This window comes from Thalia democratica, unplaced genomic scaffold (genome assembly GCF_965202585.1).
Source record: "Thalia democratica unplaced genomic scaffold, ktThaDemo2.hap1.1 HAP1_SCAFFOLD_132, whole genome shotgun sequence".
NCBI lineage: Eukaryota > Metazoa > Chordata > Thaliacea > Salpida > Salpidae > Thalia > Thalia democratica.
The window spans coordinates 17,456-23,481 of NW_028139284.1; the positions used below are offsets into that span (position 1 = coordinate 17,456).

The 6,026-nt window shown below is 32.4% G+C and overlaps 1 non-coding gene and 1 pseudogene across 1 annotated transcript; one reads left to right on the top strand and one right to left on the bottom strand.

Annotated features, from left to right (window-relative positions):
* Positions 1-1,096: 1,096 nt before the first annotated feature.
* LOC145845690 (U8 small nucleolar RNA) lies at positions 1,097-1,246 on the bottom strand. The gene has a single exon (XR_014370505.1). It is a non-coding gene; the product is annotated as a U8 small nucleolar RNA (small nucleolar RNA).
* Positions 1,247-4,041: 2,795 nt separating this feature from the next.
* Positions 4,042-5,511, top strand: LOC145845688 (glutamate--cysteine ligase catalytic subunit pseudogene; annotated as a pseudogene).
* Positions 5,512-6,026: the final 515 nt, after the last annotated feature.

Consider the following 6,026-nt stretch of genomic DNA (forward strand, 5'->3'; position numbering starts at 1 on the left):
GTTATACTGAACAAAATAGAGTAAGTAAAGTAAAAGTTTGTTTTTTAACTGGCGTTTGATTTGTCTTATTCTGTTAGAAAAAACTAACTGTAACGAAAACAATCAGTTTACAATTTATTAAAACATAAACTAATCAACACAGAAAATAAAGTAGGGCATTTAGATAACAATATATACTTTTATAGTCTAGTGAGCACAGAACTTATTTTCCTGTAATTTAATGTGCACAGCTTTATATTAAGTAGAATATCACTGGTTTAAGCTGTTACTAAAAAGTTAAAAGAAAGAAAACTCAATGTATCACAACACTTATTTAATTTCTCTATTTTGTTCTTGTTTAGTTTTACAGTTTAATATGTTTAGTTTTCAATAATTTAGTAGTTAATATAAAAGTATATCGTATAAAGAATTATTTTTATATACTTAAAGTTAATTCTACACTTTTAAAAATATTAGTAGTCATAAATTTGTTTTCAAATTACTAAAAAACTGTATAATATCTATACATTTATAACGTAATATTGTAAAATGCTTTTAAACTTGATAATTTATAAACATCTATACCTATTCATCTATATCCTGAAGGGTGATGTCTTGTGCCTACTTTTGTTCCAGAATAAGGAATATTTTTCAGTGACCAAAACAAACGCCTGAATGACTTCTGTGGCGCTGCTTTTTGTTGCATAAAAAGACCTTTGTTAAAAAACTTCGTGTTTTTTTTTAAATTTGTTTGCAGTGTTTTAGGTTTGAAAAAATATTTTATTTACATTTTCTTATTTTGATAGTTTTTTTCATAAACAACTATAATTTTTTAATACGACAGCTTTCTTGTTTAATAGATGGTTTGTTTATGAAATTATGTTCTTAATATTGTTAATTTTTATTTAGATACTAATACTTTTGTTTAAAATAATTTTAATCTGCATTCTATAAGAAAAATTTACCGGGAATTTCCATAAAAGCATTTGGTGTATTAATAATCTTTCTCAATAGATAAAAACTCTTCGTTCATGGCCAGCATCAGATAATCCTCAATTAGAGTTTTGATCATTAATAATCTTTCTCATAAGATAAAAACTCTTCATGCATGGCCAGCATCAGACAATCCTCAATTAGAGTTGCGATTCCAATTGAGGCGCGGTAAAAATTTAACTCATGTGAGAATCATCATACCGCAGTCATCATTTGATGATCTTACTGGTCTACTACTCGAGTAGACGCAGGTAAGGATCACCCATACTGAAGAGTGGTATTAACTGTCAACTGTCTGTTAATATTTTATTGCATGCAAGTAATAATTTGCTTGTGACGTCATAGTACACTAGAACGTTTCGCTTCATTGCACACGCACATGAAAGAGAATTGAAGTACAGTAGGGTTTGGTTTCAAAAAAGTAAGTTTTTGTTTTTCAATCAAATTATCGTTTTGGTATGCGACAAAATACTTTATAAGAACTTCTTAAATTTTTACTTTTACTAAAAATGAGAATTTAACTTATTTTTTTATTTAGTGAAATTAAAAAATTATCATCTTAGTTTATATTTAGAAAAAAAAAATTTAGTATGTTTACCAAAATAATTAAGCTGGTAAAACCAACAAACGTTTTCTTTAAAACCACTCACATTTTAAAAAGTTTAATAACTTTGAACAGCTCTTTGTTTTATTCCCCTTCATTTGTTAGAATTATAATTTTACATCAACAAACGCTAAACAATTTTAAATAAGTTCATGAAGTTTAGGTAACTTTTTTAATTTTTGCTAGTAAGCTTTTCACCTAAAAAAACAAATAGTATTTTAATCGTTTTGTTGATATTGATCAAAGTTTTAATTTTATACTTTTTTGTACTTCTGTAATAACCATATTTTTCTTTCCTTAGTTTGAAGACAGTTATTTTGCTACTAGTACTATAAAAAAAAATTTTATGATTAACATCTCTTTTAAAAATTCAATCATTCATTTTAGGATTTTGTCTTTTTTTTAAGTGTTTAAAGAAATTTTGACGCGTTAAAAGTATTAAGTCAAAAACCTTTTATTTACGCCGATCGTTTAAAAAATAGAATGAAACAATTTATTTAGGTATTTAAGAAAACAAACTCTTAAAAAGTAAAACACAAATAAGTGAACAACCACAAAAAAAAAAACGATTAAGTGTTACAAAAACAAGTTTAAAACTGTAGTTAATGTCAACAAATATTCTTAAGTTATGTATTTTTACTATAATTATTTATACTTGTCAGTTTAAATATTATGTAACAAACATACTAGAAGATATAAATTTATGATTTTATTTCTTATTAGTTTTTTATTTATTTTAAATGTTTACAAACTCCTTTATCTTTAACGCAAATTCATTACTTGCATGAAATAAATTTAGTATATAAAAATAAAATAATTTAGCCATGTGCATTTTTATTCAACTTCAACCGTACTCATATAAAGTAAAAACTTGAAAGTAAAAACAGCATGACTAACAATGAATTAAGGTACAACATTACTAAAAATAATTTTTGTATAACTTTAAATGTTTCATAGATTGTAGATGAAAGGTCTCAAGCTATATAATTTTGAATATAGTAATTTACTTAAGTTAATGTGAAAGATTGCCATTTATTTATACATATACTATTGATAAAGACTACTAGGACATTTTTCTATCTACATTTTTTGTTTGAGTTTTGGTTTAATTGTTTATGATATTATTATAATTAAATGATCGACAAAAAAGACGTTCAAAATATTTAGTCCAAGGTTCACGAAGAACCTTTCGGTTATCGAGTCGCACGCCACGGATGCTTTGAAACAAAGCATGTCTTCTCTGTTGTCAACGAAACGTCACTCTTGTTCAGGACATGGCGGGTCGTTTAAACGTTTTATTAGTTGTTTTAGCTTAGTTGATTTAGCTAAGTTGTTTTAGCTTAGTTGTTTCAAGCTTTAGTTTTTGTATATATATCAGAATTAAGGTAATAACTTTAGAAAAGTTGTTTCAAAGCTAAAAAAAATTATTTGTGCTATTTTATCGTTTGAAATTCTAGTCAAGTATATTTTAATTGCTCCAAAGTTGGCTGAAAACAGGGTTCAAGCAGCCATTGACTGATAAAAAAAATGCTCAATAGAAAATCAAAATAAGTGTTCAATATAGTTAAACAGAGCTTGATTTCTTCGTTTCAAAAATGGTTTTGTTACTTTCTGTTAAAGTATTTGAGAAGTTATTTAAGTTTAAATCCAACCAGTTTTTACCTTTTACAGTGTTGAAAGTACTCAAAATTCTTCATAGTTTTGTTCAAAAATCTACTTGAATAAAATTACAGAAAAATAGATGAAAAACTTATTTACAAAAAACTTTTTTACCATTTTTGATTAAATGGTAAAATGTATAGCATTTATAAGATAAGCTATTTAAAAACTACAAATTAACTTTAAGACTTTTTTTATTAAAAAAAAATAGATTTAAAAAAAAAGATTTAAAAAAAATATAAATAAAAGATATAAATTTAAACAACATCGCTTGTAAAAACCTAAAAAACCAGTTATATACCCTTCCAATACCTTTAAATGTTGCATATAGATTTCTTGTCATTTTTCTAGAAGATAAAAACAAAGATATGTCAGCGATGGGTTTTTTGAGATATTAAGATTAAAAGTATACATTGCCCTAAAATACGAGATAATTTTCGCATAGAATAGTAATTAAAAAAAAAATTATATAATAATTTCTACATATTTAGATTTTCTTATGTATAACTAAACAAAAGAAAAGAAAAATATAAAAACGTTATTTAAATAAAAGATGTATTCTAGAAGTTGCTGTAAGCCTTAATTTTGACATAAATTTTAGGATTATTCCAGTTACTTTTAATTTCAAAATAGCAAAAATTTGCTACATTTTTAATTAAATACAAGAAATGCGTAAAAAAAATACTTAATGCCTAAAATAAAAAAAAAGCAAAATTAAAAATTTTGTTTTGTCAATAAAATTTATAGAATAGTATAGTTTGTAAAAGGTTCAAAAACCACAACAAGACGAGCGTCTTACTTGGATAATGCAGGTGAACATTTCAAAACAAATGGAAGATTACGAACGTGCCCCAAACTTTTACAGTTGGGAAGAAATGAAGCCGCTCATCCCCAAGCTAAAACGGCAGGGGTTGGAGCAGTTCGTCCACAATTACACGAGAATGCGGGGTCGAGGGGACTACCCGTTTAAATGGGGCGATGAGATCGAACAGTTGATTGTCAGAGTGGACGATGAAGCCGAGACGGTCAAGTTGGTACTGAAGGCGACTGAAGTCCTCGAAAAGCTGAAAAAGTTCAACGAGACGCTTGATGAGGAGGATCGGATCTGCTGGCAGATGGAATCGAGTGAGTTTCAGGCGGAGAGCACGCCGGGTAAGCCTTTCGGAAGCTCGGTGGACGATCTGGCAAAAGTTGAGGCTAACATGAAGGCCAGAAGGGACCAAATAAACAGTTTTCTGGGCGAAAACGAAAAAATGGTGACGATGACCACATACCCGCTGATAGGCTGCGAGAACTTTACCGTACCTGCCTTGCAAATTGGACAAGAAGAAAATAACCAAATATCAAGATCGATATTTTTCCACGACGACGCCTGCAGCACTTCGCCAGCTTATAGAGCATGGCATATTAACATGGTGTCAAGAAAAGGATCCAAGTTCGTCGGCAATGTTCCAGTTTACAAGGACAAAAACACAAGGCTTCCGTTCAGAGAATATTTTGAGCAAAAAGAAGACCGAGACGCGAGCAAGGAAAGCCACATCTACCTAGACAGCGTTTATGTCGCCTACAGCAGTTGCTGCCTTCAAACCACCGTTCAGCTGGCCGATTTAGACCAGTGCAAGAAAGTGTACGACCAGCTCGTGGCGATTTCGCCAATTTTGATGGCCATGAGCGCCTCCAGCCCCTTTTTTTGTGGCTTCGTCTCAGACGTGGACACTAGATGGACGATGATGGTGCAGTGCAACGACGATCGGACGCGAGAAGAAACGAAAACGGTGAAGAGCTCGCGTTGGGACTCGGCGGATATGTTCTTACGCGAAGACCACCTCATGCTCAACGACGTTCCTGTTTCGTACGACCGACAAGTGTTCGATTTTCTCATTTCGCGAGGTGTCGACGAGGCCGTGTCGAGGCACGTCGCCCATGTTTGGGTGCGAGACCCGTTCCTCGTGTCCAATAAAAACGCGGACGCTGAAGAGAGCTACTGCTACTTCGAGCACATGAACAGTTCCGTGTATCGACCGGTGAGGTTCAAGCCGCCACCCGGACCGAAGTCGCCGATCGGCTGGAGGTGCGAGTTCCGTGTCTTGGAAATTCAACCGAGCGATTTCGAAAACGCCGCTTTTGCTACGTTCGTGGTGCTGTTGGTCAGGGCTTTCGCGAAGTTTGACGTGGACTTGACCACTCCCCTGTCTGGGCATCACTCGAATATGGACAAGGCGCAAAAGAGGGACGCCGTCAGGACGCAAAAGTTCAGCTTTCCCGGCAAACTGTAAGTTGGTGGTGGTGAGAAAGGAAATGTGGTGCTGATGTCTGCAGACAAAATTATAAACGGCGACGGAGGAGACTACATCGGGCTGATCGGCTCGTTAAAGAATATTTGAAGAGTGAAGCTCACACCGTTGAAACTTCAGAGAAGCTCAGCGCTTACATGAGCCACTTGAGCGGCATAGCTTCAGGCGAGACGCTCACGATGGCGCAGAAAATGAGGCGGGTCGTTGAAGATCACGAAGATTACAAAGGAGACAGCGTGTTGAATCACAAGATCAACTACGACATGATGAAGGCTTTGTGGGCCGTTTGATAGTATTGATTTGTATACAGCGATCTTAAAATATGCAATACAGTCTATTTTTTTAGCATGTAAGGTTTGCATGTAGAGTAACTTTTGCTTGACTATAGTTAACTAATTGTGATGTTATTTATAAACTACTTTTTATATTCATAATTATATATATACTAGCTTTCAAAATTAAACGAAGTTAAATGTATTAAAAGTCAGTTAACAGGT